Source organism: Macaca fascicularis, chromosome 15 (assembly GCF_037993035.2).
Source record: "Macaca fascicularis isolate 582-1 chromosome 15, T2T-MFA8v1.1".
NCBI classification, from domain to species: domain Eukaryota; kingdom Metazoa; phylum Chordata; class Mammalia; order Primates; family Cercopithecidae; genus Macaca; species Macaca fascicularis.
Window position 1 is genome coordinate 76,201,326 of NC_088389.1, and position 10,601 is coordinate 76,211,926.

Here is a 10,601-nt window from a genome sequence, read left to right on the forward strand (position 1 = left end):
CGGAAAGCCATGATAAAATTATTGTAGATGACATGTGATTCCATTTAAATAGAGAACAGATACAAGATAATTTCTTAAGTTGTGGCTATATAATCAAAGTTAATGTTATAAAACATATAAAATGGAATAAATAAGGGCATGAGGTAAAGGATCTAATGTCCTTATTTTTCATATCAAAGTGAAGAGATATTGTTTAAATTTGAGAGACCATATTTAAAAAGGAAAAAGAAAAGAGATTACAACCACTCACTTTTCTTCATAATCTCATTTCTTACCTTAGGGAGAAAATCGTCTTTAAGATAGAACCTCATATAGTGAAGAAATATTTAGCTGATGGTCAACAATTACTTTATTTTTACTTAAGCTTGATTTTAAAATTAGCTTCTAGAGTGTTCACTTCAGCAGCACATAAAGTAAAAATTAGTTTGTGGGCATTATGAAGTAAAATGGTTGAATTTACCTTCCCACCAAAACAATTAAAAAGCTGAACAAATATAGGACAATTTTTTTTTTTTTTTAGAATTTGGACAGCAAGCAGCAGAAGACTGTAGTCACTGAGAGAAGCCACACAAGCAGGGTGAGCCCCAGGATCCCACTAGCTTTATATCTAGAGGCAAATTCTTAACCATGCTTAACCATTATATTAAATGGACGACAGATAGAGCACAGTGGATTTGTTGAGTTGAGAAAACAGGGATCAGATTTGAGGGAGCGTGAAATGACTAAAAACTGGGGAGATGCTGTAGAGAAGAGGGAATTACTAAGGAAACAAGCCCTAGAAATCTGTATAGGGATTCCCTTGAATACTAATCTATGCATTGATGAGGTGGAACTTTAAGAGTAATAAAATGACCCCTAGTAAGCAGAAAGCTAAAAACTTCTGAGCTTGCATAGTGCTGTGAGCCATCTGAGCTCTGGAAAGCCAGAGTGAACATTTGCTGATCACTCAATACATTCAGTAGAAACCAGAAAAGAACTATGGTATGGTAATAGGGATTACCCATCCCCAGAGTAAGAACTATTCCAAATGAGCTCTTCTAAAAGGCTTTAAAATAAGCCTGGAAGTAATCAAATTGATCCACAAGTAACAGCTGCATGCCTGTACAAAATTCAACATTTTAAAGGAAGACAACAGACCTAACACACAGCAACATACATTCAAAATATTGCGATTCCCGTAAAATAGGTATAATGATGAAAAGAAGCAGAAATATGTGAGCCTTATCCAGTAGAAAATCAAACAATGAAATTATCACAGACAGACTTTAAAACAAATATTATATGTTTAATGTGCTCAAACTGTAAAATTATACAAGAAAATAAAAAAGGAAAATAAAAATTATTTTAAAAGGACAAAGTAGAACTTCTAGAGTGGAAAAAAAAGCAAAATAAATTTACTGGATACATTTAACATTTGAATAGATACTGCAAATATAAGAAAAAAAGACTGAAAAAATTGTACAGAGCTTCAAGTGTGTGTAATATCAGGTGGTCTAACATATGGGTCTTTAGAATACAAGAAAAAGGGAAGAGAAGCATAAAATTTTTGAAGAAAATAACATCTATGGTTTCCAAGTTTAAATAAAACTCCAACCTTACTTATTCAATAATTTTACTAAACTCCAAGGAGGATAAACACAGTGAAAACCACATTAAGTCGTGCCATAATCAAATTGCTAGAAAACAGTGCTACAAAATCTTTAGAGCAATAAAGACTTCTGACTTCAGCTCCTACATGAAGTTTGCAAGTTGTGACTCTCATACCTACACCAAAGAAAAACCTAAATGAACTGAAAATCAATGAGTTTTCTCGGACTCATTAGAGAAGCAAGTTTGCAGGATAATTTATCACCACAAACTGTAGAGAGACAGGTGAATCAAGAGTCACAGTGCAAATCTTACCTGGAGTGAAAGCCACTGGAGCCACAAATTGATAAATACACTTAATTGATCATTTTGATGAAATGTTGATGACTGATTGCAGATGAGTTGAAGAGTGAGAAACTGCTGAGGCTGCAATGGGCAGGGGGCGTGGAAGGGCAGGTGGAACATTGTGTGTTTTACCTCCGGGAACCCTACCAGGACCTCACAGTGAAGATCTGAAAAAGATCCTTCTGTGGCTCTAGCAGAAGAAGGGAAAAGAAATAAGCTAACAGCATTCTTCTATTACAAATGCCTACTGTCCACAAGATAAAGCTTTGCCATAGCTTTATCCTACTTGGAGGAATGGGCTTACTCTCACTCCAACCCTCTTTAGCCTTCCTGTTTCATGCACAGTGAAAGAAGGAATCTAAGAAACACTTGTGAAGGTCAGAGCCCAGGAGCACTGGCCCAATAAAATAGCAAAATTTAATATTAATATTTTAGAATGCTTCCTCTCCTTCACAACTTACCACCAAAAAAGCAGGGCTCTAAAATAATAACATTGTATTTCAGCTAAAAGAATTGTGAGACAAAGATTCTTTGAGGAGGAATACTGAGGGAAGCCCAGGTCAACCAGTGAGACAAAAATAAGGACACTGGAGGAGTCTGAAACCTCTGACACCTGCAGACACATACACATTAAGCATAACCCATCAAACATTCAATACAGTTTAAAGCACCCAGATTAACAAAAAACTTTACACTAAACGTGTACCTCAGTTTTTATTACCTGATATATCATGTCTGACTTTAAACATGGCAAAAGGCAAGAACAGATTCTGAAGAGAAAAAAAGTATCAAAACCAGATGCAGTATATAAAGTTGATAATGGAATTATCAGAGTGGGAATTAAAATTAACTATAATTAACATATTAAAGGCTTTAATGGAAAAAGTAGAAAATTTGTTCTAAAGTTTATATGAGAAAATACAAGACCTAAAATAAATAGTCAACCTAATAATGGAGAAGAACAAAGTTGGAAGACTCACACTACCAACAAAAGGAATCAAGGCTTCTTAGAGAAATACCTAATTCTAAGATTTGGACAGTTAATATGCAAGATGAGTTTTTAGCATCTTATAGTGTTTGAAAATGAAGAAAAGTTTAAAAAGTGAAACAAATATACTAAACACAATGACGTATTATGTCAAAGAGACTAAGAGTCACCTGAAAGAGCTCCCATTGTCCAAAGCTGGAACCGTCTGAACAATAAAATAAAAAGTGGTATTGTATTATAAGCCAAAGTATAAACTACCATGTTATTATCCATGAATCCGTATTGATATGAATAAATGACTGCGTAAATAAATAGAGAAGAATGTCAAATGATATATGTAGATACTCTACCTTCAAAGAGGTGAAGCATAAATCTTTATTACTCAATTGTGAATTATGCATAGTGACTTGCTTCCAAATGGTGCTGTATGAAAAGGGAGAAAAAAGAATAACTTAACAGTAAAGAAATCCGACAATTGCTACCTCAGCCAGCTAATCACAGTTTACATCTACAATGTTATGTACACTTGGCATACTGTGATAAAATAGTTTTTCCACAATGCTTTACCTCCACGCCTTACTTCTGTGCCTTCCCTCCATGTATCCCCATCATCCCAGTCTAATTATGGGAAAGCATCACACAACTCTCATTGCAGGACATCCTTGAAAATATCTGACTGTACTCTAGAAAGCTGTTAAAGTTATAAAAACAAGATTATCAAAATTCTTGTCTGAGAGTGTCACAGCCAAGAGGAGCTTAAGAAGACATGATGACCAAAAGTAATTTGGTATTCAGATTAAATCCTGGAACAAAAAAGAACATTATGAACAAAATCAGAATAGAATATGCACATATTTAATAGTAATGTATAAATATTGCTTAATGAATTGTAACAAATATACCACACTAATGTAAAATGTTATAATAGGAAAACCTGCATTTATGGGGGTAATGGCAACTCCGTACTCTCTTCATAATTTTTCTGTAAATCTAAAATGGCTCTAAAATTAGAGTTTATTTTGAAAAAGAGAGAATAGGTACACTTATGAAGACAGGAATGAAACTAAAATTAATACAGATTGTTCATTAGACAGTAGGAAAAAATGCTTGAAGAGCTAAAAGAAGAAAACTGTAAACTTAGAATTTTATATTCATCAAAAATGTTCTCCAGATCCCTCATATTACATATAGAAACAAGACATAAATGTTTACTATCAATCTTTCTATCAGCATTGTACTGATGAACTAACTCATCAAACAAAAAGAAATATGAGCTATTAGGTTGGAAAAGTATGATAGATTGAATTTCAGCCCAAATTCTTTCTCCCTCTTTATATCTGTTCTTTTCGTATATAACTTTCAAGTACTGTCCAAGTCTGGGCAGGAAATTTTACTCAGCCCTTAATGTTGTGATTCACTATGCAATAAGCTTTGACCATGTGTTATTAGTGAACAGGACACAGAGACTTCGCACATACTTACATAATTGGACTTGTTTACCTTTGCACCTCTACTTTCACCATGAGAACTTGCCCAAGTTGTTCTGAAGAATGAATGTGGGACGTATGGAGCTTCACTGCAAATAGCCAGCCAACTGTAGACATAAAATGTATCTCAGGAAGACAAAAACAAACAAACAAACAAAATATAAACCAAACAAAAATCCCACCAAACCTAAGGCTCTGATTTCAAATTCACAATCTGAATAATTTATTATTAGAACAGTGAGTTTTAAAGTCAACTTTCTATAAAGGATTATTGTGATAATGCAGAAAAAGTAAATTTTTATTCTAAGATGATATAATATAATTGTATATAGAAAATTCAAGATAATCTATAAACCATTATAATTCAAAAATGGATTAAGGAAGTTGGTTGGATCCAAGGCTAATACAGAACATTTATTTGTGTTTGTATATACCAATAATAAACAATTATAAATAAAAATTTAAAATATGACTAATAATTTCATAAAAATTCACATAGCAATGATGCAGTAAAAGACATACAAGACTTTTGTTCTAAAAATTTTGAAACGTTATTTGGAGAAACTAAAGAATAATTAAACCATTAGAAAGCTTATGAAAGTTCAATATTAAGATGCCAAATTACTAAATATTGATCTATAAATTTAATATAGTTGCAATCAACATATCAGCAATTTTTTTGGTGTAGATTGATGAGCTGATCATAAAACTTATACAGAAACAAAAGTTCCCAAAAAAGCTAAGATAATCTTAAATAACAAAAACAACATTAGAGGTCTTATATTCCCAATTTCAAGACAGGATAAAGTTACATCAATTGAGGAGTTAATTGGGCAATGTTAGACAAATAGACCAATGGACAGAAAAGAAAACCTAGAAATATACCCACATATTTACAGTCACTCCAATATAGTCACCTAATTAGTGCAAAAGAGGATAGAATTTTCTATAAGTGACACTAGAATGTCCGGTTTTCTATATGGAAAAATTATGAACCTTGAGACTTACTTCATACCATTCTTAAATATAAATGTGAATTTGATCTTAGATCTAAATCTAAAATTAAAGCAGTCAAACTTGTGTGGGAAAAAAAAAAAAACCCTCTTCCTGACTTAGGTTTAGGCAAAGATTTCTTAAACAGGAAAAGCAATGACAACAAATATAAAAATCAACCGAATTACATTAAAATTAAAAACTTCTGTTTCTCAAAATCATGATTAAGAATTGAATAAGCAAGCCAAAGACTGGAAAAAATATTTACAATACAAGAATCTGGTAAAAGGCTTATATCCAGAACGCATAATACACTCCTACAAAACAATCAGGAAAAGGCAAACAATCCAAATTTTAAAATAGCAGAGATGATCAGGCAATTCACAAAGTAGCATATTCAAACCAAAGGTATATGAAAAGGAACTCAACTACATTACTCTCATTACTTATCAGGAAAATGAAAATTAAATTCAAACTAAGATTATAATTACACATTTGCCAGAATGCTTAAGTAAAAAATAATGAATACTAAGTGTCAGTGAAAATGTGGAGAATTTTGCTGGTGGGAGGGAACATTTTTACAATCATTTTAGAAAACTCTTTGACATTATCTACTGAAATAAAACATAGACTACTGTGTCACACAGTAATTCATCTCAGTGCATACTCAGATAAATCTGTGCATATAAACACAAAGCACATGTACAATACCCTAATAGAGTTTAATTCATAATAGCTAACACCTAGATACAATGCAAATGTCCAACAGCATAATAGATAAACAAATTGTGGTATATTCATACAAAGTAACACGGCACAATGATATTAAAAAGAACAAACTGCTGATACAGTAAATAACGTAATAAATCTCTAAAACACTAGGTTGCACAAAAGAAGCCAGGCACAAATGAATATATATTTTATTATTACAACTCCATGAATTCGAAAGTCAGGGCAAAATAACCTAATTGTAGTTTGTCATCCTAATCTTATACAGGGAATCCAAATTCTTATAAATTCTTGTTCCTGGTAAATAGCCATCTAGCAAGTCCTGACCCTGATTCTCAGCCTCTATTAAGGTCCAGATCGGCAACTATCCTCATGGAAAAATGGTAAGAAATCTTCAGCTGCTTCACCCCTCCTTGGAGAACTTTACTCTCCTCCCTGTTTTTCCCATGGATTGATTCTTCTTTAAATGGGTCTTTTGTTCCTTAAGCCTGTGAGACTACAAGAAATTCAGCTCTACTTTTCTGAAGCTTTGGCTAGTTGTTTTTACCTCCTATCTATCACAGCTTCAAAATTTAACAAAAAATATGGAAGGATAAATTGTCTCTGTGAATGATTCTCCACTGCTCCAATTTTGGGACTCTTCATTGTGGGACCATCAAAAATTCCTCTTGTTTCTCTGTCTTTCATAAGGATCCCGTCTGTCAGTAGGTTTGTCCTATTTCAGATTCCAAAACTGCACTCGGGTTTAGAATGAACCCAAGGGGATGCACATTCCCAGCTCACAGCTAAAAACTTATTTCCTTTCTCTATAGTCCTCATTGCTTCCACAGTTCACTGAATCTTTTTTTATTTTTATTTTTCCCTATCAAATAAATATATATTGACAAGTAAAATCTGTTTATATTTAAGATGTATCATGTGATGTTTTGATACGTGTATACATTGTGAAGTACTACCACACTTAAGCTCATTAATGTATCTATTACCTCATATAATTACCTTTTGTGTGTGTGGTGAGAACACTTAAGATCTATTCTCTTAGTAAATTTCAAGTTTACAGTGCATTGTTATTAACTATAATCATTATGCTGTCTATCAAATCTCCAGAACTCATTCATCTTATAACCAAAATTTGTACCCTTGGAACAAAATTCCTTCATTTTCCTCAATTTCTAGCCATTGGAGACCACCATTTTACTCTCTGTTTCTGTGAGTTAACTTCTTTATATTCCATATCAAGTGAGATCATGCAGTACTTATCTTTCTGTGTCTGGCCTATTTCACTTAGCATAATGTCCTTTAGGTTCACCATATGTCCCAAACAACAGAATTTCCTTTTCTCTTATGGTAAGTAATATTTCATTGTATATATGCACCATATATTCTTTATACAGTCAACTACAGAGCAACACTTAGGTTGTTTTCATATATTGGCCATTATGAATAATGCCGCAATGAACATGGGAGTGCAGCTATCTCTTCAAGCTACTGATTTCAATTTCTTTTGGATATATACCCAAAAGTGGAATTGGTGGATCATATGCCAGTTTTATTTTCAGTTTTTTGAGGAACCTCCATAATGTTTTCCACTACGGTTGTACCAATTTACATTCCTACCAACAGTATACAACTCTTCCCTTTATTTCACACCATTGCCAACACGTTATCATTTGACTTTTTGATAACACCCATCCTAACAGGTGTAAGGCAATATGTCATTGTGGTTTTGATTTGCATTTCCCTGATGATTAGTGATGTTGAGCACATTTTCTTGTACCTCTTGGCCATTTGTGTGTCTTCTTTGGAAAAAATGTCTAATCTGGTATTTTGTATATTTTAAAAATTTGGTTACTTGCTTTTTTACTATTAATTTGTATCAATTTACTATATATTTTGGGCACTATTCCCCTACCAGATATATAGTTTGCAAATATTTTTCCCATTCCATAGGTTGCTTTTTCATTTAGTTGATCATTTCCTTTACTTTGTAGCAACATTTTAGTTTGGGCCAGATGCGGTGGTTTATGCCTGTAATCCCAGCACTTCGGGAGGCTGAGGCGGGTGGATCACCTGAGGCCAGGAGTTCAAGGCCAACCTGGCCAACATGGTGAAACCCTATCTGTACTAAAAATACAAAAATTAGCCAGCCATCGTGGCATGCACCTGTAATCCCAGCTACTCGGGAGGCTGAGATATGAGAATTACTTGACCCTGGAAGGTGGAGGTTGCAGTGAGCTGAGATTGCACCACTGCTCTTCAGCCTGGGTGACAGAGTCAGACTCCATTTCAAAAGAGAGAGAGAAAAAAAAAAGGAAAGTTTTTAGTTTGATATAATTCCACTTAATTTTTGTTTTTGTTGCCTGTGCTTTTGGTGTTATATTTTTTAAAATGTTACCAATACCAATGTTAAGGAGCTTTTCTCCTGTTTTCATCTAGTTTTTTTTTTTTTTTTTTACAGTCTCTTTTGTACTAATTTTTTTGTATGCTTTAAAGTAAAGGTACAATTTCATTATTTTGCACGTGAATATAGTTTTTCCACCACCATTTTAAAAATAGACCATTCTTTGCTTATTTTGTATTCTTGGTGCCTTGTTGAAGATTAGTTGACCACAAGTGTGTGAATTTATTCTGTTCTGGGATTTCTGTTATGTTTCATTGGTCTATGTGTCTGTATTTATGCCAGTACTACACTGTTTTGATTACTAGCCTTATAATATACTTTAAAACCAGGTAGTATGAAGTCTCCAGCTTTGTACATCTTATCTAATTTTGCTTTGGCTATTTGAGGTTGTTTGTGGTTCTATATGAATTTAGGATTGCTTTTTCTATTTATGTGAAAAATGTGATTGGAATTTTGATGGAAATTCATTGAATATGTAGATAGCCTAATTACTAACATTAAAACATGTAAAAGTGTAAAATATCCTGGCAAAGGTAAATATATAGGTCAATTCAGAATACTCTAATACTGTAAAGTTGGTTTATAAATCATTTTTAATTTCAATATAAAATTTATAAAAGTGCTAAAAATAACATTTTTTATTAATAAACACACAAAAAAGATAAATATTGTGATATTAAAATCATAACCTTTGAAGGTAGAAGAAGAAGCAAAAATGTCAAGTTTTTGCATGCAATTGAAGTTAAGTTATTTATAGCTTAAAATAGACTGGTATAACTGCAAGGTGTTGTAAACCTCTTGGTAAACACAAAGTAAAAACTTATAGTAGATACACACACACAAAGTAAATAAACATAGAGAAAGAAATTGAAACACACCACTGCAGATCATCAAATCACAATGGAAAATAACCTGGGTCAAAGAAAGGAATAAGGGAAATACAAATGAGTCAGAAAACAATTAGCAAAATGACACTATTAAGTCCTTACATGTCAATAATTACTTTAAACATAAATGGATCTTAGAGAGGCTAAGTGGATTAGAAAAAAAAAAGACCTAAGTATATCCTGCTTACAAGAGACTCACTGTAACTTTAAGAATATACATAGGTTGAAAGTGAAGGGATGGAAAAAGATTCCTACAAATCTAAACCAAAGAAGAGATGTAGTTTTATTATTTCCAACAAAACAGGGTTCAAGTCACTGATGCTTTTAAATATTTATATCTTTGGTCATTTATCAGGGTTGTTTTTAGTTATCCTCAATGGAGGACTGACTTTCAAAATCCCATCATTCATAGAAGTAAAGTTATCCCATCTATAATATTTTGAACACAAAGCTGACAGGATTTCTGCTGGATTAGATGTGAGTTTTGAGAGAATAAAACAAATGATTTCAAGTCTTGAGTTTGAACATTTGACAGAGGACAGTTGCTATTTACTGAGAGAGGGACAGTAACTCAGAAAAATAGAGATAGGAAAATATATAACAGAAACATAAATTAATTCAAAATAGAGCAAAGGGCTAGAGAAAAGATCAAAAAGGAAGTTCTTTAAAAGACTGATATAATAAATAATTTTGTAAAGATTGAACAAGAAAAATGTCAGATGCCAAGGGTATCAGCAAAGACACTGCAAACAAATATATTAAGCAAAGTGTATGAACAATTTAAAGCAAATTTGAAAATGCATATAAAATGAAAAAATATCTAAAACAATGTAACCAATAAAAACCAATAGATATATAAATGAGAAAATTTAACTGATATTTAGACTTCATAAATTAGAAACTTTAATAGACTTGAATAGAAATATTTACCCACCAAGAAACCATAAACCTAAACCAGTTTGTTTTTCAAAATACTTTCATAATAACTTATATCAATGCTATATAACTTCTAGTAGAAAATACCTTAAATACACTTTATAAGCATTACAATAATATAAAAACCACAGACTTTCGGAAGACAAGAAAATATAGGCCTATCTAATTTAATATAAGAATTTTAAGCAAACTAGCAGCAACTGAATCCATTCACATATCAGCAAGAGACCACCTCTTCAGTTATAAAA